This window comes from Phyllobates terribilis, unplaced genomic scaffold (assembly GCF_046119375.1).
Source record: "Phyllobates terribilis strain yellow unplaced genomic scaffold, ASM4611937v1 Scaffold_11__3_contigs__length_659146591, whole genome shotgun sequence".
NCBI lineage: Eukaryota > Metazoa > Chordata > Amphibia > Anura > Dendrobatidae > Phyllobates > Phyllobates terribilis.
Genome location: NW_027362771.1, coordinates 652,792,321 through 652,818,093, shown reverse-complemented (window position 1 = coordinate 652,818,093; position 25,773 = coordinate 652,792,321).

Here is a 25,773-nt window from a genome sequence, read left to right as displayed (position 1 = left end):
CAGACTGTAAATAAATTCATCTTGTTTTGCAACTTATCCTTTTGAGTGCCGAGTTTCATTACTACTTCTGGCACGGATTGGACCCTACTCTGGCGGCACCTCATCTATCCCCTCTGGAGTGCCGTTTATGATTTTTCCTCTTTTTTTTTCTATGTAATTGTATATACTGGATTGTATATTGTTTTGTATATTTTTATAAACACTGCCTACCTTTCTGGATTCAATATATAACATGTAATAACTCTGCTCCTCCTGCTCTGTAAACCGCACCCCTGAAGACATACACTACCTGTAACGGGAGTCCAATCAGCCTGTGTATACGATTGGTGGTGGCAGCTAGTTTTACATAGGTTATTGGGAAGCTTTGCGGTGACTCTACCGGAGTATATATATATTCCATGGGTTGGAATCGGATGTGTATATACTATACGTGCACTGTGAGCTCCCTAATATTCGTCCCAGTAGTGACAGCAGCAGCAATTGTCCTGACGATTGAAGGCGGTGGAGTGCTGGCACCTGATCATCTGCCAATTGCGGGGAGATGTCTGCCGGATTTCCCGGCTGTTCCCTGACATATTGTTAGCAGCGGTGGCATCACCAACATCTGAATTTTTGTAATTGGTGCAAATTCAGCAAAATGGCTGTCGGTCATGATTCTGCTGATTCCAAAGGATTAGAGGGATGAAGGGGGGCATTAAACAGAAAAGGAAAAAAATGCCCCTCTGTCCTTGGCCCAGCCCGCCCTTGTTGGCTGCATCATGGCGGCACGGCTCTGATGCAAGCTGTCTTGCTTTTCAGGGGATTGAGATTGTTCGTTCCTCCCCCAGAAAGGACGATTTTGACAATAGGGTTTTGCACAAGGAGGATCAGCCGATTTTTCGACTCCAGAGCGACAATTCACTGGGTCTCAGTAATGCAATATCAGGTGCACCTTTTATTTGAATCATAGAATCATAGAGTTAGATCTCCACCAATATGTGCTCGTGTTTTCTGCTATAGCGCCAGCCTGATGTCTGGCTCACCTCCCCTTGATAATTTTGCCTTCATTTCCCCTCCATTTATGTTTTTCAATGTAATTTATATTGTTATGAGATCATTATGGGGAATGTATAGTCTCAGATTCTCTTGGGAGATGTCAGCCATTTATCTGCTGTATGGAATGGCCTCATTTTCTGTGATAGGCTGGATCTGCATGTTTTATGGCAGCAGTTCTGTTATCGGCTCCCACAGTGAGGTTATGGAAAGGCCGGCGTCTGTATGGAAATGCCTTGGTTGCTGCCAGTGTCATCTACATTGGTAACGTCCTATGGCGCCCGTGCAGCCTGCGCCATTACATCTTGTGACTCGATACATTTTGTCCTGTGATTGGATGTTTCTGTCGAACCCGCAGTGATGTCCGGTCAGGGAATACTGGCTCTGCTGATCTAATTCGTCTATACTAGTCAATCGGAAGCTCGTGCAAGATTAATCTTCTGGCAGAGAGTTGCTTTATCAAGTCGCCATGGTTCAAGATCAAGCCAAAGATGAATAAATGAGCCAATCGGATGCAGATTGGGATTCGACTTCAGCTGGGGAACGTGGCCGAACTTTTACAAGACTGATGTACTGGAGGCGCTACTTGACGTACTGTGCTGTGCATGCATCGCATCATCAGCATCCTGCAATTGCGAGATGTTAGATGGCAGCATGTACATAATGAACGTGGAGACATAGCGCAGTGCGTGGGATGATACGTAGAGATTAGCTGTGAGCAGAGCCCCGGCACAATGGTCCCAGAACGGCCACTGAACACCAGCCACTGAACACCGGCAACTGAACACCGGCAACTGAAAACCGGCCACTGAACACCGGCAACTGAACACCGGCAACTGAAAACCGGCCACTGAACACCGGCAACTGAACACCGGCAACTGAACACCGGCAACTGAAAACCGGCCACTGAACACCGGCAACTGAAAACCGGCCACAGAACACCGGCAACTGAACACCGGCAACTGAAAACCGGCCACTGAACACCGGCCACTGAACACCGGCCACTAACATCAACCACTGAACACCAGCAACTGAACACCGGCAACTGAACACCGGCAACTGAACACCGGCCACTGAACACCGGCAACTGAACACCAGCCACTGAACACCGGCCACTGAACACCGACCACTGAACACCGGCAACTGAACACCGGCCACTGAACACCGGCAACTGAAAACCGGCCACTGAACACCGGCAACTGAACACCGGCAACTGAAAACCGGCCACTGAACACCGGCAACTGAACACCGGCAACTGAACACCGGCCACTGAACACCGGCCACCGAACACCGGCCACTGAACACCGGCCACTGAACACAGGCCACTGAACACCGGCCACTGAACACCGGCAACTGAACACCGGAAACTAAACACCGGAAACTAAACACCGGCCACTGAACACCGGAAACTGAACACCTGCCACTAACATCAACCACTGAACTCCTTCATGTCTTGTTTTTGCACTCCCGTAGATTTTTTCGTCCCCTTCTTCTAAGAGCCATCACTTATTTATTTTTCCATCTCCATGTGACAGCTTTATTTTGCAGTACAGGTTGCAGCGTTGTATGACCACATTCATTTTACTCTATAGTGATCTGAAAAACGGTGAAAATGCTGCTATGATGAAATGGTTTCCGATGTCTCCCAAGAACTCACTGACATGATGGCCGAGCGCCATCCGAACATCAGATCTATCTTGGACCTGTTCAGTCCGAGGACAAAATGTGACATGTGCACGGCCCCATAGACTAACATTGGTGCAATCTCATGTTTTGCAGGATCACACTTGGACTAACGATATGCTCTTCTGCACCAGCCCTTACTGACACCTGAACCAGCCCTTACTGACACCTGAACCAGCCCTTACTGACACCTGAACCAGCCCTTACTGACACCTGAACCAGCCCTTACTGACACCTGAACCAGCCCTTACTGACACCTGAACCAGCCCTTACTGATACCTGAACCAGCCCTTACTGACACCTGAACCAGCCCTTACTGAAACCTGAACCAGCCCTTACTGATACCTGAACCAGCCCTTACTGACACCTGAACCAACCCTTACTGACACCTGAACCGGCCCTTACTGAAACCTGAACCAGCCCTTACTGATACCTGAACCAGCCCTTACTGACACCTGAACCAGCCCTTACTGACACCTGAACCAGCCCTTACTGACACCTGAACCAGCCCTTACTGACACCTGAACCAGCCCTTACTGACACCTGAACCAGCCCTTACTGACACCTGAACCAGCCCTTACTGAAACCTGAACCAGCCCTTACTGATACCTGAACCAGCCCTTACTGACACCTGAACCAACCCTTACTGACACCTGAACCGGCCCTTACTGATGCCTGAACCAGCCCTTACTGACACCTGAACCAGCCCTTACTGATACCTGAACCAGCCCTTACTGATACCTGAACCAGCTCTAACTGACACCTGAACCGGCCCTTACTGACACCTGAACCGGCCCTTAATGACACCTGAACCAGCCCTTACTAATACCTGAACCAGCCCTTACTGACACCTGAACCAGCCCTTACTGACACCTGAACCAGCCCTTACTGATACCTGAACCAGCCCTTACTGACACCTGAACCAGCCCTTACTGACACCTGAACCGGCCATTACCGACACCTGAACGAGCCATTACTGACACCTGAACAAACCCTTACTGACACCTGAACCAGCCCTTACTGATACCTGAACCAGCCCTTACTGACACCTGAACCAGCCCTTACTGACACCTGAACCAGCCCTTACTGACACCTGAACCATCCCTTACTGATACCTGAACCAGCCATTACTGACACCTGAAACAACCCTTACTGATACCTGAACCAGCCCTTACTGACACCTGAACCAGCCCTTACTGACACCAGAACCAGCCCTTACTGACACCTGAACCAGCCCTTACTGATACCTGAACCAGCCCTTACTGACACCTGAACCAGCCCTTACTGACACCAGAACCAGCCCTTACTGACACCTGAACCAGCCCTTACTGATACCTGAACCAGCCCTTACTGACACCTGAACCAGCCCTTACTGACACCAGAACCAGCCCTTACTGACACCTGAACCAGCCCTTACTGACACCTGAACCAGCCCTTACTGACACCTGAACCAGCCATTACTGATACCTGAACCAGCCATTACTGACACCTGAACTAACCCTTACTGACACCTGAACCAACCCTTACTGACACCTGAACCAGCCCTTACTGACACCTGAACCAGCCCTTACTGATACCTGAACCAGCCATTACTGATACCTGAACCGGCCCTTACTGATACCTGAACCAACCCTTACTGACACCTGAACCAACCCTTACTGACACCTGAACCAGCCCTTACTGACACCTGAACCAGCCCTTACTGATACCTGAACCAGCCATTACTGATACCTGAACCGGCCCTTACTGATACCTGAACCAGCCCTTACTGACACCTGAACCAGCCCTTACTGATACCTGAACCAACCCTTACTGACACCTGAACCAGCCCTTACTAATACCTGAACCAGCCATTACTGACACCTGAACCATCCCTTACTGATACCTGAACCAGCCATTACTGATACCTGAACCAGCCATTACTGACACCTGAACCAACCCTTACTGACACCTGAACCAACCCTTACTGACACCTGAACCAGCCCTTACTGACACCTGAACCAGCCCTTACTGATACCTGAAACAACCCTTACTGATACCTGAACCAACCCTTACTGACACCTGAACCAGCCCTTACTGATACCTGAACCAGCCCTTACTGATACCTGAACCAACCCTTACTGATACCTGAACCAGCCCTTACTGACACCTGAACCAGCCCTTACTGACACCTGAACCAGCCCTTACTGACACCTGAAACAGCCATTACTGACACCTGAACCATCCCTTACTGATACCTGAACCAACCCTTACTGACACCTGAACCAGCCCTTACTGATACCTGAACCAGCCATTACTGACACCTGAAACAACCCTTACTGACACCTGAACCAGCACTTACTGACACCTGAACCAGCCCTTACTGACACCTGAACCAGACCTTACTGACACCTGAACCAGCCCTTACTGACACCTGAACCAGCCCTTACTGATACCTGAACCAGCCCTTACTGACACCTGAACCAACCGTTACTGATACCTGAACCAGCCCTTACTGACACCTGAACCAACCCTTACTGACACCTGAACCAGCCTTTACTGATACCTGAACCAGCCCTTACTGACACCTGAGCCAGCCCTTACTGACGCCTGAACCAGCCCTTACTGACACCAGAACCAGCTCTTACTGACTCCTGAACCAGCCCTTACTGACACCTGAACCAGCCCTTACTGATACCTGAACCAACCCTTACTGACACCTGAACCATCCCTTACTGACACCTGAACCAGCCCTTACTGACACCTGAACCAGCCCTTACTGACACCTGAACCAGCCCTTACTGACACCAGAACCAGCCCTTACTGACACCAGAACCAGCTCTTACTGACACCTGAACCAGCCCTTACTGACACCTGAACCAGCCCTTACTGATACCTGAACCAACCCTTACTGACACCTGAACCATCCCTTACTGACACCTGAACCAGCCCTTACTGACACCTGAACCAGCCCTTACTGACACCTGAACCAGCCCTTACTGATACCTGAACCGGCCCTTACTGACACCTGAACCGGCCCTTACTGATACCTGAACCGGCCCTTACTGACACCTGAACCAACCCTTACTGACACCTGAACCAGCCCTTACTGACACCTGAGCCAGCCCTTACTGACGCCTGAACCAGCCCTTACTGACACCAGAACCAGCTCTTACTGACACCTGAACCAACCCTTACTGACACCTGAACCATCCCTTACTGACACCTGAACCAGCCCTTACTGACACCTGAACCAGCCCTTACTGACACCTGAACCAGCCCTTACTGACACCAGAACCAGCTCTTACTGACACCTGAACCAGCCCTTACTGACACCTGAACCAGCCCTTACTGATACCTGAACCAACCCTTACTGACACCTGAACCATCCTTTACTGACACCTGAACCAGCCCTTACTGACACCTGAACCAGCCCTTACTGACACCTGAACCAGCCCTTACTGATAACTGAACCGGCCCTTACTGACACCTGAACCAACCCTTACTGATACCTGAACCAGCCCTTACTGACACCTGAACCAGCCCTTACTGACACCTGAACCAGCCCTTACTGACACCTGAACCAGCCCTTACTGACACCTGAACCAGCCCTTACTGATACCTGAACCAGCCCTTACTGATACCTGAACCAACCCTTACTGATACCTGAACCAGCCCTTACTGACACCTGAACCAACCCTTACTGACACCTGAACCAGCCCTTACTGACACCTGAACCAGCCCTTACTGATACCTGAACCAGCTATAACTGACACCTGAACCAGCCCTTACTGACACCTGAACCAGCCCTTACTGACACCTGAACCAGCCCTTACTGACGCCTGAACCGGCCCTTACAAACACCTGAACCGGCCCTTAATGACACCTGAACCAGCTCTTATTGATGCCTGAACCGGCCCTTACTGACGCCTGAACCAACCCTTACTGACACCTGAACCAGCTCTAACTGAAACCTGAACCAGCCCTTACTGACACCCGAACCAGCCCTTACTGACACCTGAACCAGCCCTTACTGACACCTGAACCGGCCCTTACAAACACCTGAACTGGCCCTTACTGACACCTGAAACGGCCCTTACTGACGCCTGAACCGGCCCTTACTGACGCCTGAACCGGCCCTTACTGACACCTGAACCAGCCCTTACTGACACCTGAACCAGCCCTTACTGACACCTGAGCCGGCCCTTACTGATACCTGAACCAACCCTTACTGATACCTGAACCAACCCTTACTGACACCAGAACCAGCCCTTACTGACACCAGCCCTTACTGACACCTGAACCAACCCTTACTGACACCTGAACCGGCCCTTACTGACACCTGAACCGGCCCTTACTGACGCCTGAACCAGCCCTTACTGATGCCTGAACCAGCTCTAACTGACACCTGAACCAGCCCTTACTGACACCAGAACCAACCCTTACTGACACCTGAACCAGCCCTTACTGATACCTGAACCAGCCCTTACTGACACCTGAACCAGCCCTTACTGACACCTGAACCAGCCCTTACTGACACCTGAACCAGCCCTTACTGACACCTAAACCAGCCCTTACTGATACCTGAACCAGCCCTTACTGACACCTGAACCAGCCCTTACTGACACCTGAACCAGCCCTTACTGATACCTGAACCAGCCCTTACTGACACCTGAACCAGCCCTTACTGATACCTGAACCAGCCCTTACTGATACCTGAACCAGCCCTTACTGACGCCTGAACCAGCCCTTACTGATACCTGAACCAGCCCTTACTGACACCTGAACCAGCCCTTACTGACACCTGAACCAGCCCTTACTGACACCTGAACCAGCCCTTACTGATACCTGAACCAGCCCTTACTGACACCTGAACCAGCCCTTACTGACACCTGAACCAACCGTTACTGATACCTGAAGCAGCCCTTACTGACACCTGAACCGGCCCTTACTGACACCTGAACCAACCTTTACTGACACCTGAACCAGCCCTTGCTGATACCTGAACCAACCCTTACTGACACCTGAACCAGCCCTTACTGACACCTGAACCAGCCCTTACTGATACCTGAACCAACCCTTACTGACACCAGAACCAGCCCTTACTGATAGCTGAACCAGCCCTTACTGACACCAGAACCAACCCTTACTGACACCTGAACCAGCCTTTACTGACACCTGAACCAGCCCTTGCTGATACCTGAACCAGCCCTTACTGACACCTGAGCCAGCCCTTACTGACGCCTGAACCAGCCCTTACTGACACCAGAACCAGCTCTTACTGATACCTGAACCAGCCCTTACTGACAACTGAACCAACCCTTACTGACACCTGAACCAGCCCTTACTGACACCTGAACCAACCCTTACTGACACCTGAACCAACCATTACTGATACCTGAACCAGCCCTTACTGACACCTGAACCAGCCCTTACTGATACCTGAACCAGCCCTTACTGACACCAGAACCAACCCTTACTGACACCTGAACCAGCCCTTACTGACAACTGAACCAGCCCTTACTGACACCAGAACCAACCCTTACTGACACCTGAACCAGCCCTTACTGATACCTGAACCAGCCCTTACTGACACCTGAACCAGCCCTTACTGATACCTGAACCAGCCCTTACTGACACCAGAACCAACCCTTACTGACACCTGAACCAACCCTTACTGACACCTGAACCAGCCCTTACTGATACCTGAACCAGCCCTTACTGACACCTGAACCAGCCCTTACTGACACCTGAACCAGCCCTTACTGACACCTGAACCAACCCTTACTGACACCTGAACCAACCATTACTGATACCTGAACCAGCCCTTACTGACACCTGAACCAGCCCTTACTGATACCTGAACCAGCCCTTACTGACACCTGAACCAGCCCTTACTGATACCTGAACCAGCCCTTACTGACACCAGAACCAACCCTTACTGACACCTGAACCAACCCTTACTGACACCTGAACCAGCCCTTACTGATACCTGAACCAGCCCTTACTGACACCAGAACCAACCCTTACTGACACCTGAACCAGCCCTTACTGATACCTGAACCAGCCCTTACTGACACCTGAACCTGCCCTTACTGATACCTGAACCAGCCCTTACTGACACCTGAACCAACCCTTACTGACACCTGAACCAGCCCTTACTGACACCTGAACCAACCCTTACTGACACCTGAACCAACCATTACTGACACCTGAACCAGCCCTTACTGATACCTGAACCAGCCCTTACTGACACCTGAACCAGCCCTTACTGATACCTGAACCAGCCCTTACTGACACCAGAACCAACCCTTACTGACACCTGAACCAGCCCTTACTGACACCTGAACCAGCCCTTACTGACGCCTGAACCAGCCCTTACTGACGCCTGAACCAGCTCTAACTGACACCTGAACCAGCCCTTACTGATACCTGAGCCAGCCCTTACTGACACCAGAACCAACCCTTACTGACACCTGAACCAGCCCTTACTGACACCTGAACCAGCCCTTACTGATACCTGAACCAGCTATTACTGACACCTGAACCAACCCTTACTGACACCTAAGCCGGCCCTTAGTGACACCTGAACCAGCCCTTACTGACACCTGAACCAGCCCTTACTGACGCCTGAACCGGCCCTTACAAACACCTGAACCGGCCCTTACTGACACCTGAACCAGTTCTTATTGATGCCTGAACCGGCCCTTACTGACGCCTGAACCAACCCTTACTGACACCTGAACCAGCTCTAACTGACACCTGAACCAGCCCTTACTGACACCCGAACCAGCCCTTACTGACACCTGAACCAGCCCTTACTGACACCTGAACCGGCCCTTACAAACACCTGAACTGGCCCTTACTGACACCTGAAACGGCCCTTACTGACGCCTGAACCGGCCCTTACTGACGCCTGAACCGGCCCTTACTGACACCTGAACCAGCCCTTACTGACACCTGAACCAGCCCTTACTGACACCTGAGCCGGCCCTTACTGATACCTGAACCAACCCTTACTGATACCTGAACCAACCCTTACTGACACCAGAACCAGCCCTTACTGACACCAGCCCTTACTGACACCTGAACCAACCCTTACTGACACCTGAATCAGCCCTTTCTGACACCTGAACCGGCCCTTACTGACACCTGAACCAGCCTTTACTGACACCTGAACCGGCCCTTACTGATACCTGAACCAGCCCTTACTGATACCTGAACCAGCCTTTACTGACACCTGAACCGGCCCTTACTGATACCTGAACCAGCCCTTACAGACACCTGAACCGGCCCTTATTGACACCTGAACCGGCCCTTACTGACACCTGAACCGGCCCTTACTGACGCCTGAACCAGCCTTTACTGACACCTGAACCGGCCCTTACTGATACCTGAACCAGCCCTTACTGACACCTGAACCAGCCTTTACTGACACCTGAACCGGCCCTTACTGATACCTGAACCAGCCCTTACAGACACCTGAACCGGCCCTTATTGACACCTGAACCGGCCCTTACTGACACCTGAACCGGCCCTTACTGACGCCTGAACCAGCCTTTACTGACACCTGAACCGGCCCTTACTGATACCTGAACCAGCCCTTACTGACACCTGAACCAGCCTTTACTGACACCTGAACCGGCCCTTTCTGACACCTGAACCGGCCCTTACTGACACCTGAACCAGCCCTTACTGATACCTGAACCAGCCCTTACAGACACCTGAACCGGCCCTTATTGACACCTGAACCGGCCCTTACTGACACCTGAACAGGCCCTTACTGACGCCTGAACCAGCCCTTACTGATGCCTGAACCAGCTCTAACTGACACCTGAACCAGCCCTTACTGACACCAGAACCAACCCTTACTGACACCTGAACCAGCCCTTACTGATACCTGAACCAGCCCTTACTGACACCTGAACCAGCCCTTACTGACACCTGAACCAGCCCTTACTGACACCTGAACCAGCCCTTACTGACACCTGAACCAGCCCTTACTGATACCTGAACCAGCCCTTACTGACACCTGAACCAGCCCTTACTGACACCTGAACCAGCCCTTACTGATACCTGAACCAGCCCTTACTGACACCTGAACCAGCCCTTACTGATACCTGAACCAGCCCTTACTGATACCTGAACCAGCCCTTACTGACGCCTGAACCAGCCCTTACTGATACCTGAACCAGCCCTTACTGACACCTGAACCAGCCCTTACTGACACCTGAACCAGCCCTTACTGACACCTGAACCAGCCCTTACTGATACCTGAACCAGCCCTTACTGACACCTGAACCAGCCCTTACTGACACCTGAACCAACCGTTACTGATACCTGAAGCAGCCCTTACTGACACCTGAACCGGCCCTTACTGACACCTGAACCAACCTTTACTGACACCTGAACCAGCCCTTGCTGATACCTGAACCAACCCTTACTGACACCTGAACCAGCCCTTACTGACACCTGAACCAGCCCTTACTGACACCTGAACCAACCCTTACTGACACCAGAACCAGCCCTTACTGATAGCTGAACCAGCCCTTACTGACACCAGAACCAACCCTTACTGACACCTGAACCAGCCTTTACTGACACCTGAACCAGCCCTTGCTGATACCTGAACCAGCCCTTACTGACACCTGAGCCAGCCCTTACTGACGCCTGAACCAGCCCTTACTGACACCAGAACCAGCTCTTACTGATACCTGAACCAGCCCTTACTGACAACTGAACCAACCCTTACTGACACCTGAACCAGCCCTTACTGACACCTGAACCAGCCCTTACTGACACCAGAACCAGCCCTTACTGATACCTGAACCAGCCCTTACTCATACCTGAACCAGCCCTTACTGACACCTGAACCAGCCCTTACTGACACCAGATCCAGCCCTTACTGATACCTGAACCAGCCCTTACTCATACCTGAACCAGCCCTTACTGACACCTGAACCAGCCCTTACTGACACCTGAACCAGCCCTTACTGACACCTGAACCAGCCCTTACTGACACCTGAACCAGCCCTTACTGACACCTGAACCGGCCCTTACTGACACCTGAACCGGCCCTTACTGACACCTGAAACGGCCCTTACTGACACCTGAACCAGCCCTTACTGACACCTGAACCAGCCCTTACTGACACCTGAACCTGCCCTTACTGATACCTGAACCAGCCCTTACTGACACCTGAACCAATCTTTACTGACACCTGAACCAGCCCTTGCTGATACCTGAACCAACCCTTACTGACACCTGAACCAGCCCTTACTGACACCTGAACCAGCCCTTACTGATACCTGAACCAACCCTTACTGACACCAGAACCAGCCCTTACTGATAGCTGAACCAGCCCTTACTGACACCAGAACCAACCCTTACTGACACCTGAACCAGCCTTTACTGACACCTGAACCAGCCCTTACTGATACCTGAACCAGCCCTTACTGACACCTGAGCCAGCCCTTACTGACGCCTGAACCAGCCCTTACTGACACCAGAACCAGCTCTTACTGATACCTGAACCAGCCCTTACTGACAACTGAACCAACCCTTACTGACACCTGAACCAGCCCTTACTGACACCTGAACCAGCCCTTACTGACACCAGAACCAGCCATTACTGATACCTGAACCAGCCCTTACTCATACCTGAACCAGCCCTTACTGACACCTGAACCAGCCCTTACTGACACCAGATCCAGCCCTTACTGATACCTGAACCAGCCCTTACTCATACCTGAACCAGCCCTTACTGACACCTGAACCAGCCCTTACTGACACCTGAACCAGCCCTTACTGACACCTGAACCAGCCCTTACTGACACCTGAACCGGCCCTTACTGACAACTGAACCGGCCCCTACTGACACCTGAACCGGCCCTTACTGACACCTGAACCGGCCCTTACAGACACCTGAACCGGCCCTTACTGACACCTGAACCGGCCCTTACAGACACCTGAACCGGCCCTTACTGACACCTGAACCGGCCCTTACTGACACCTGAACCGGCCCTTACTGACACCTGAACCGGCCCTTACTGACACCTGAACCGGTCCTTACAGACACCTGAACCGGCCCTTACAGACACCTGAACCGGCCCTTACTGACACCTGAACCGGCCCTTACTGACACCTGAACCAGCCCTTAATGACACCTGAACCAGCCGTTACTGACACCTGAACCAGCCCTTACTGACACCTGAACCGGCCCTTACAGACACCTGAACCGGCCCTTACTGACACCTGAACCGGCCCTTACTGACACCTGAACCGGCCCTTACTGACGCCTGAACCAGCTCTAACTGACACCTGAACCAACCCTTACTGATATCTGAGCCAGCCCTTACTGACACCAGAACCAACCCTTACTGACACCTGAACCAGCCCTTACTGACACCTGAACCAGCCCTTACTGATACCTGAACCAGCCCTTACTGATACCTGAACCAGCCCTTACTGACACCTGAACCAGCCCTTACTGACACCTGAACCAGCCCTTACTGACGCCTGAACCAGCCCTTACTGACGCCTGAACCAGCCCTTACTGACACCTGAACCAGCCCTTACTGACACCAGAACCAACCCTTACTGACACCTGAACCAGCCCTTACTGACACCTGAACCAGCCCTTACTGATACCTGAGCCAGCCCTTACTGACACCAGAACCAACCCTTACTGACACCTGAACCTGCCCTTACTGACACCTGAACCAGCCCTTACTGATACCTGAACCAGCCCTTACTGATACCTGAACCAGCCCTTACTGACACCTGAACCAGCCCTTACTGACACCTGAACCAGCCCTTACTGATACCTGAACCAGCCCTTACTGACACCTGAACCAGCCCTTACTGATACCTGAACCTTACTGATACGTGAACCAGCCCTTACTGACACCTGAACCAGCCCTTACTGACACCTGAACCAGCCCTTACTGATACCTGAACCAGCCCTTACTGACACCTGAACCAGCCCTTACTGACACCTGAACCAGCCCTTACTGATACCTGAACCAGCCCTTACTGACACCTGAACCAGCCCTTACTGATACCTGAACCTTACTGATACGTGAACCAGCCCTTACTGATACCTGAACCAGCCCTTACTGACACCTGAACCAGCCCTTACTGATACCTGAACCAGCCCTTACTGACACCTGAACCAACCCTTACTGACACCTGAACCAGCCCTTACTGACACCTGAACCAACCCTTACTGACACCTGAACCAACCATTACTGATACCTGAACCAGCCCTTACTGACACCTGAACCAGCCCTTACTGATACCTGAACCAGCCCTTACTGACACCTGAACCAGCCCTTACTGATACCTGAACCAGCCCTTACTGACACCAGAACCAACCCTTACTGACACCTGAACCAGCCCTTACTGACACCTGAACCAGCCCTTACTGATACCTGAACCAGCCCTTACTGATACCTGAACCAGCCCTTACTGACACCTAAACCAGCCCTTACTGACACCTGAACCAGCCCTTACTGATACCTGAACCTTACTGATACGTGAACCAGCCCTTACTGACACCTGAACCAGCCCTTACTGATACCTGAACCAGCCCTTACTGACACCTGAACCAGCCCTTACTGACACCTGAACCAGCCCTTACTGACACCTGAACCAGCCCTTACTGATACCTGAACCAGCCCTTACTGACACCTGAACCAGCCCTTACTGACACCTGAACCAGCCCTTACTGACACCTGAACCAGCCCTTACTGACACCTGAACCAGCCCTTACTGACACCAGAACCAACCCTTACTGACACCTGAACCAGCCCTTACTGACACCTGAACCAGCCCTTACTGATACCTGAACCAGCCTTTACTGACACCTGAACCAGCCCTTACTGATACCTGAACCTTACTGATACGTGAACCAGCCCTTACTGACACCTGAACCAGCCCTTACTGATACCTGAACCAGCCCTTACTGACACCTGAACCAGCCCTTACTGACACCTGAGCCAGCCCTTACTGACACCTGAACCAGCCCTTACTGACACCTGAACCAGCCCTTACTGACACCTGAACCAGCCCTTACTAACGCCTGAATCAGCCCTTACTGACGCCTGAACCAGCCCTTACTGACACCTGAACCAGCCCTTACTGACACCAGAACCAACCCTTACTGACACCTGAACCAGCTCTTACTGACACCTGAACCAGCCCTTACTGATACCTGAGCCAGCCCTTACTGACACCAGAACCAGCCCTTACTGACACCTGAACCAGCCCTTACTGACACCTGAACCAGCCCTTACTGACGCCTGAACCAGCCCTTACTGACGCCTGAACCAGCTCTAACTGACACCTGAACCAGCCCTTACTGATACCTGAGCCAGCCCTTACTGACACCACAACCAACCCTTACTGACACCTGAACCAGCCCTTACTGACACCTGAACCAGCCCTTACTGATACCTGAACCAGCCCTTACTGATACCTGAACCAGCCCTTACTGACACCTAAACCAGCCCTTACTGACACCTGAACCAGCCCTTACTGATACCTGAACCAGCCCTTACTGACACCTGAACCAGCCCTTACTGATACCTGAACCTTACTGATACGTGAACCAGCCCTTACTGACACCTGAACCAGCCCTTACTGAAACCTGAACCAGCCCTTACTGACACCTGAACCGGCCCTTACTGACACCTGAACCGGCCCTTACAGACACCTGAACCGGCCCTTACTGACACCTGAACCGGCCCTTACAGACACCTGAACCAGCCCTTACTGACACCTGAACCAGCCCTTACTGACACCTGAACCGGCCCTTACTGACACCTGAACCGGCCCTTACAGACACCTGAACCGGCCCTTACTGATACCTGAACCGGCCCTTACAGACACCTGAACCAGCCCTTACTGACACCTGAACCAGCCCTTACTGATACCTGAACCAGCCCTTACTGACACCTGAACCGGCCCTTACTGACACCTGAACCAGCCCTTACTGACACCTGAACCTGCCCTTACTGACACCTGAACCAGCCCTTACTGATACCTGAACCAGCCCTTACTGACACCTGAACCAGCCCTTACTGACACCTGAACCAGCCCTTACTGATACCTGAACCAGCCCTTACTGACACCTGAACCAGCCCTTACTGATACCTGAACCTTACTGATACGTGAACCAGCCCTTACTGACACCTGAACCAGCCCTTACTGACACCTGAACCAGCCCTTACTGATACCTGAACCAGCCCTTACTGACACCTGAACCAGCCCTTACTGATACCTGAACCAGCCCTTACTGACACCTGAACCAGCCCTTACTGATACCTGAACCTTACTGATACGTGAACCAGCCCTTACTGACACCTGAACCAGCCCTTACTGATACCTGAACCTTACTGATACCTGAACCAGCCCTTACTGACACCTGAACCAACCCTTACTGACACCTGAACCAGCCCTTACTGACACCTGAACCAGCCCTTACTGACACCTGAACCAACCATTACTGATACCTGAACCAGCCCTTACTGACACCTGAACCAGCCCTTACTGATACCTGAACCAGCCCTTACTGACACCTGAACCAGCCCTTACTGATACCTGAACCAGCCCTTACTGACACCAGAACCAACCCTTACTGACACCTGAACCAGCCCTTACTGACACCTGAACCAGCCCTTACTGACGCCTGAACCAGCCCTTACTGACGCCTGAACCAGCTCTAACTGACACCTGAACCAGCCCTTACTGATACCTGAGCCAGCCCTTACTGACACCACAACCAACCCTTACTGACACCTGAACCAGCCCTTACTGACACCTGAACCAGCCCTTACTGATACCTGAACCAGCCCTTACTGATACCTGAACCAGCCCTTACTGACACCTAAACCAGCCCTTACTGACACCTGAACCAGCCCTTACTGATACCTGAACCAGCCCTTACTGACACCTGAACCAGCCCTTACTGATACCTGAACCTTACTGATACGTGAACCAGCCCTTACTGACACCTGAACCAGCCCTTACTGATACCTGAACCAGCCCTTACTGACACCTGAACCGGCCCTTACTGACACCTGAACCGGCCCTTACAGACACCTGAACCGGCCCTTACTGACACCTGAACCGGCCCTTACAGACACCTGAACCGGCCCTTACTGACACCTGAACCGGCCCTTACTGACACCTGAACCGGCCCTTACTGACACCTGAACCGGCCATTACAGACACCTGAACCAACCCTTACTGATACCTGAACCAGCCCTTACTGACACCTGAACCGGCCCTTACTGATACCTGAACCAGCCCTTACTCATACCTGAACCAGCCCTTACTGACACCTGAACCAGCCCTTACTGACACCTGAACCAGCCCTTACTGACACCTGAACCAGCCCTTACTGACACCTGAACCGGCCCTTACAGACACCTGAACCGGCCCTTACTGACACCTGAACCGGCCCTTACTGACACCTGAACCGGCCCTTACTGACACCTGAACCGGCCCTTACTGACACCTGAACCGGCCCTTACTGACACCTGAACCGGTCCTTACAGACACCTGAACCGGCCCTTACAGACACCTGAACCGGCCCTTACTGACACCTGAACCGGCCCTTACTGACACCTGAACCAGCCCTTAATGACACCTGAACCAGCCCTTACTGACACCTGAACCAGCCCTTACTGACACCTGAACCGGCCCTTACAGACACCTGAACCGGCCCTTACTGACACCTGAACCGGCCCTTACTGACACCTGAACCAGCCCTTACTGACGCCTGAACCAGCCCTTACTGACACCTGAACCCGCCCTTACTGATACCTGAACCAGCCCTTACTCATACCTGAACCAGCCCTTACTGACACCTGAACCAGCCCTTACTGACACCTGAACCAGCCCTTACTGACACCTGAACCAGCCCTTACTGACACCTGAACCGGCCCTTACAGACACCTGAACCGGCCCTTACTGACACCTGAACCGGCCCTTACTGACACCTGAACCGGCCCTTACTGACACCTGAACCGGCCCTTACTGACACCTGAACCTGTCGTTACAGACACCTGAACCGGCCCTTACAGACACCTGAACCGGCCCTTACTGACACCTGAACCGGCCCTTACTGACGCCTGAACCAGCCCTTACTGACACCAGAACCAACCCTTACTGACACCTGAACCAGCCCTTACTGACACCTGAACCAGCCCTTACTGATACCTGAACCAGCCCTTACTGATACCTGAACCAGCCCTTACTGATACCTGAACCAGCCCTTACTGACACCTGAACCAGCCCTTACTGACACCTGAACCAGCCCTTACTGACGCCTGAACCAGCCCTTACTGACGCCTGAACCAGCCCTTACAGACACCTGAACCGGCCCTTACAGACACCTGAACCGGCCCTTACTGACACCTGAACCGGCCCTTACAGACACCTGAACCGGCCCTTACTGACACCTGAACCGGCCCTTACTGACACCTGAACCGGCCCTTACTGACACCTGAACCGGCCATTACAGACACATGAACCAACCCTTACTGATACCTGAACCAGCCCTTACTGACACCTGAACCGGCCCTTACAGACACCTGAACCAACCCTTACTGAAAACTTAACCAGCCCTTACTGACACCTGAACCGGCCCTTACTGACACCTGAACCAGCCCTTACTGATACCTGAACCAGCCCTTACTCATACCTGAACCAGCCCTTACTGACACCTGAACCAGCCCTTACTGACACCTGAACCAGCCCTTACTGACACCTGAACCGGCCCTTACAGACACCTGAACCGGCCCTTACTGACACCTGAACCGGCCCTTACTGACACCTGAACCGGCCCTTACTGACACCTGAACCGGCCCTTACTGACACCTGAACCGGCCCTTACTGACACCTGAACCGGTCCTTACAGACACCTGAACCGGCCCTTACAGACACCTGAACCGGCCCTTACTGACACCTGAACCGGCCCTTACTGACACCTGAACCAGCCCTTAATGACACCTGAACCAGCCCTTACTGACACCTGAACCAGCCCTTACTGACACCTGAACCGGCCCTTACAGACACCTGAACCGACCCTTACTGACACCTGAACCGGCCCTTACTGACACCTGAACCGGCCCTTACTGACGCCTGAACCAGCTCTAACTGACACCTGAACCAACCCTTACTGATATCTGAGCCAGCCCTTACTGACACCAGAACTAACCCTTACTGACACCTGAACCAGCCCTTACTGACACCTGAACCAGCCCTTACTGATACCTGAACCAGCCCTTACTGATACCTGAACCAGCCCTTACTGACACCTGAACCAGCCCTTACTGACACCTGAACCAGCCCTTACTGACGCCTGAACCAGCCCTTACTGACGCCTGAACCAGCCCTTACTGACACCTGAACCAGCCCTTACTGACACCAGAACCAACCCTTACTGACACCTGAACCAGCCCTTACTGACACCTGAACCAGCCCTTACTGACACCTGAACCAGCCCTTACTGACACCTGAACCAGCCTTTACTGATACCTGAACCAGCCCTTACTGACAGCAGAACCAACCCTTACTGACGCCTGAACCAGCCCTTACTGACACCTGAACCAGCCCTTACTGACACCAGAACCAACCCTTACTGACACCTGAACCAGCCCTTACTGACGCCTGAACCAGCCCTTACTGACGCCTGAACCAGCCCTTACTGACACCTGAACCAGCCCTTACTGACACCAGAACCAACCCTTACTGACACCTGAACCAGCCCTTACTGACACCTGAGCCAGCCCTTACTGACACCAGAACCAATCCTTACTGACACCTGAACCTGCCCTTACTGACACCTGAACCAGCCCTTACTGATACCTGAACCAGCCCTTACTGATACCTGAACCAGCCCTTACTGATACGTGAACCAGCCCTTACTGACACCTGAACCAGCCCTTACTGACACCTGAACCAGCCCTTACTGATACCTGAACCAGCCCTTACTGACACCTGAACCAGCCCTTACTGACACCTGAACCAGCCCTTACTGATACCTGAACCAGCCCTTACTGACACCTGAACCAGCCCTTACTGATACCTGAACCTTACTGATACGTGAACCAGCCCTTACTGATACCTGAACCAGCCCTTACTGACACCTGAACCAGCCCTTACTGATACCTGAACCAGCCCTTACTGACACCTGAACCAACCATTACTGATACCTGAACCAGCCCTTACTGACACCTGAACCAGCCCTTACTGACACCTGAACCAGCCCTTACTGACACCTGAACCAGCCCTTACTGACGCCTGAACCAGCTCTAACTGACACCTGAACCAGCCCTTACTGACACCTGAACCAGCCCTTACTGATACCTGAACCAGCCCTTACTGACACCAGAACCAACCCTTACTGACACCTGAACCAGCCCTTACTGACACCTGAACCAGCCCTTACTGACACCTGAACCAGCCCTTACTGACGCCTGAACCAGCTCTAACTGACACCTGAACCAGCCCTTACTGACACCTGAACCAGCCCTTACTGACACCTGAACCAGCCCTTACTGACACCTGAACCAGCCCTTACTGATACCTGAACCAGCCCTTACTGATACCTGAACCAGCCCTTACTGACACCTAAACCAACCCTTACTGACACCTGAACCAGCCCTTACTGATACCTGAACCAGCCCTTACTGACACCTGAACCAGCCCTTACTGATACCTGAACCTTACTGATACGTGAACCAGCCCTTACTGACACCTGAACCAGCCCTTACTGATACCTGAACCAGCCCTTACTGACACCTGAACCAGCCCTTACTGACACCTGAACCAGCCCTTACTGACACCTGAACCAGCCCTTACTGATACCTGAACCAGCCCTTACTGACACCTGAACCAGCCCTTACTGATACCTGAACCAGCCCTTACTGACACCTGAACCAGCCCTTACTGACACCAGAACCAACCCTTACTGACACCTGAACCAGCCCTTACTGACACCTGAACCAGCCCTTACTGATACCTGAACCAGCCCTTACTGACACCTGAACCAGCCCTTACTGACACCTGAACCAGCCCTTACTGATACCTGAACCAGCCTTTACTGACACCTGAACCAGCCCTTACTGATACCTGAACCTTACTGATACGTGAACCAGCCCTTACTGACACCTGAACCAGCCCTTACTGATACCTGAACCAGCCCTTACTGACACCTGAACCAGCCCTTACTGACACCTGAGCCAGCCGTTACTGACACCTGAACCAGCCCTTACTGACACCTGAACCAGCCCTTACTGATACCTGAACCAGCCCTTACTGACACCTGAACCAGCCCTTACTGACGCCTGAACCAGCCCTTACTGACGCCTGAACCAGCCCTTACTGACACCTGAACCAGCCCTTACTGACACCAGAACCAACCCTTACTGACACCTGAACCAGCTCTTACTGACACCTGAACCAGCCCTTACTGATACCTGAGCCAGCCCTTACTGACACCAGAACCAACCCTTACTGACACCTGAACCTGCCCTTACTGACACCTGAACCAGCCCTTACTGATACCTGAACCAGCCCTTACTGACACCTGAACCAGCCCTTACTGACACCTGAACCAGCCCTTACTGATACCTGAACCAGCCCTTACTGACACCTGAACCAGCCCTTACTGATACCTGAACCTTACTGATACGTGAACCAGCCCTTACTGACACCTGAACCAGCGCTTACTGACACCTGAACCAGCCCTTACTGATACCTGAACCGGCCCTTACTGACACCTGAACCGGCCCTTACTGACACCTGAACCGGTCCTTACAGACACCTGAACCGGCCCTTACAGACACCTGAACCGGCCCTTACTGACACCTGAACCGGCCCTTACTGACACCTGAACCAGCCCTTAATGACACCTGAACCAGCCCTTACTGACACCTGAACCAGCCCTTACTGACACCTGAACCGGCCCTTACAGACACCTGAAACGACCCTTATTGACACCTGAACCGGCCCTTACTGACACCTGAACCGGCCCTTACTGACGCCTGAACCAGCTCTAACTGACACCTGAACCAACCCTTACTGATATCTGAGCCAGCCCTTACTGACACCAGAACTAACCCTTACTGACACCTGAACCAGCCCTTACTGACACCTGAACCAGCCCTTACTGATACCTGAACCAGCCCTTACTGATACCTGAACCAGCCCTTACTGACACCTGAACCAGCCCTTACTGACACCTGAACCAGCCCTTACTGACGCCTGAACCAGCCCTTACTGACGCCTGAACCAGCCCTTACTGACACCTGAACCAGCCCTTACTGACACCAGAACCAACCCTTACTGACACCTGAACCAGCCCTTACTGACACCTGAACCAGCCCTTACTGACACCTGAACCAGCCCTTACTGACACCTGAACCAGCCTTTACTGATACCTGAACCAGCCCTTACTGACAGCAGAACCAACCCTTACTGACGCCTGAACCAGCCCTTACTGACACCTGAACCAGCCCTTACTGACACCAGAACCAACCCTTACTGACACCTGAACCAGCCCTTACTGACGCCTGAACCAGCCCTTACTGACGCCTGAACCAGCCCTTACTGACACCTGAACCAGCCCTTACTGACACCAGAACCAACCCTTACTGACACCTGAACCAGCCCTTACTGACACCTGAGCCAGCCCTTACTGACACCAGAACCAATCCTTACTGACACCTGAACCTGCCCTTACTGACACCTGAACCAGCCCTTACTGATACCTGAACCAGCCCTTACTGATACCTGAACCAGCCCTTACTGACACCTGAACCAGCCCTTACTGACACCTGAACCAGCCCTTACTGATACCTGAACCAGCCCTTACTGACACCTGAACCAGCCCTTACTGATACCTGAACCTTACTGATACGTGAACCAGCCCTTACTGACACCTGAACCAGCCCTTACTGACACCTGAACCAGCCCTTACTGATACCTGAACCAGCCCTTACTGACACCTGAACCAGCCCTTACTGACACCTGAACCAGCCCTTACTGATACCTGAACCAGCCCTTACTGACACCTGAACCAGCCCTTACTGATACCTGAACCTTACTGATACGTGAACCAGCCCTTACTGATACCTGAACCAGCCCTTACTGACACCTGAACCAGCCCTTACTGATACCTGAACCAGCCCTTACTGACACCTGAACCAACCCTTACTGACACCTGAACCAGCCCTTACTGACACCTGAACCAACCCTTACTGACACCTGAACCAACCATTACTGATACCTGAACCAGCCCTTACTGACACCTGAACCAGCCCTTACTGATACCTGAACCAGCCCTTACTGACACCTGAACCAGCCCTTACTGATACCTGAACCAGCCCTTACTGACACCAGAACCAACCCTTACTGACACCTGAACCAGCCCTTACTGACACCTGAACCAGCCCTTACTGACACCTGAACCAGCCCTTACTGACGCCTGAACCAGCTCTAACTGACACCTGAACCAACCCTTACTGACACCTGAACCAGCCCTTACTGACACCTGAACCAGCCCTTACTGATACCTGAACCAGCCCTTACTGATACCTGAACCAGCCCTTACTGACACCTAAACCAGCCCTTACTGACACCTGAACCAGCCCTTACTGATACCTGAACCAGCCCTTACTGACACCTGAACCAGCCCTTACTGATACCTGAACCTTACTGATACGTGAACCAGCCCTTACTGACACCTGAACCAGCCCTTACTGATACCTGAACCAGCCCTTACTGACACCTGAACCAGCCCTTACTGACACCTGAACCAGCCCTTACTGACACCTGAACCAGCCCTTACTGACACCTGAACCAGCCCTTACTGACACCTGAACCAGCCCTTACTGACACCAGAACCAACCCTTACTGACACCTGAACCAGCCCTTACTGACACCTGAACCAGCCCTTACTGATACCTGAACCAGCCCTTACTGACACCTGAACCAGCCCTTACTGACACCTGAACCAGCCCTTACTGATACCTGAACCAGCCTTTACTGACACCTGAACCAGCCCTTACTGATACCTGAACCTTACTGATACGTGAACCAGCCCTTACTGACACCTGAACCAGCCCTTACTGATACCTGAACCAGCCCTTACTGACACCTGAACCAGCCCTTACTGACACCTGAGCCAGCCCTTACTGACACCTGAACCAGCCCTTACTGACACCTGAACCAGCCCTTACTGATACCTGAACCAGCCCTTACTGACACCTGAACCAGCCCTTACTGACGCCTGAACCAGCCCTTACTGACGCCTGAACCAGCCCTTACTGACACCTGAACCAGCCCTTACTGACACCAGAACCAACCCTTACTGACACCTGAACCAGCTCTTACTGACACCTGAACCAGCCCTTACTGATACCTGAGCCAGCCCTTACTGACACCAGAACCAACCCTTACTGACACCTGAACCTGCCCTTACTGACACCTGAACCAGCCCTTACTGATACCTGAACCAGCCCTTACTGACACCTGAACCAGCCCTTACTGACACCTGAACCAGCCCTTACTGATACCTGAACCAGCCCTTACTGACACCTGAACCAGCCCTTACTGATACCTGAACCTTACTGATACGTGAACCAGCCCTTACTGACACCTGAACCAGCGCTTACTGACACCTGAACCAGCCCTTACTGATACCTGAACCAGCCCTTACTGACACCTGAACCAGCCCTTACTGATACCTGAACCTTACTGATACCTGAACCAGCCCTTACTGACACCTGAACCAGCCCTTACTGATACCTGAACCAGACCTTACTGACACCTGAACCAACCCTTACTGACACCTGAACCAGCCCTTACTGACACCTGAACCAACCCTTACTGACACCTGAACCAACCATTACTGATACCTGAACCAGCCCTTACTGACACCTGAACCAGCCCTTACTGATACCTGAACCAGCCCTTACTGACACCTGAACCAGCCCTTACTGATACCTGAACCAGCCCTTACTGACACCAGAACCAACCCTTACTGACACCTGAACCAGCCCTTACTGACACCTGAACCAGCCCTTACTGACGCCTGAACCAGCCCTTACTGACGCCTGAACCAGCTCTAACTGACACCTGAACCAGCCCTTACTGATACCTGAGCCAGCCCTTACTGACACCAGAACCAACCCTTACTGACACCTGAACCAGCCCTTACTGATACCTGAACCAGCCCTTACTGACACCTAAACCAGCCCTTACTGACACGTGAACCAGCCCTTACTGATACCTGAACCAGCCCTTACTGACACCTGAACCAGCCCTTACTGATACCTGAACCAGCCCTTACTGACACCTGAACCAGCCCTTACTGATACCTGAACCTTACTGATACGTGAACCAGCCCTTACTGACACCTGAACCAGCCCTTACTGATACCTGAACCAGCCCTTACTGACACCTGAACCAGCCCTTACTGACACCTGAACCAGCCCTTACTGATACCTGAACCAGCCCTTACTGACACCTGAACCAGCCCTTACTGATACCTGAACCAGCCCTTACTGACACCTGAACCAGCCCTTACTGACACCTGAACCAGCCCTTACTGACACCTGAACCAGCCCTTACTGATACCTGAACCATCCCTTACTGACACCTGAACCAGCCCTTACTGACACCAGAACCAACCCTTACTGACACCTGAACCAGCCCTTACTGACACCTGAACCAGCCCTTACTGACACCTGAACCAGCCCTTACTGACACCTGAACCAGCCCTTACTGACACCTGAACCAGCCCTTACTGATACCTGAACCAGCCCTTACTGACACCTGAACCTTACTGATACGTGAACCAGCCCTTACTGATACGTGAACCAGCCCTTACTGACACCTGAACCAGCCCTTACTGATACCTGAACCAGCCCTTACTGACACCTGAACCAGCCCTTACTGACACCTGAGCCAGCCCTTACTGACACCTGAACCAGCCCTTACTGACACCTGAACCAGCCCTTACTGATACCTGAACCAGCCCTTACTGACACCTGAACCAGCCCTTAC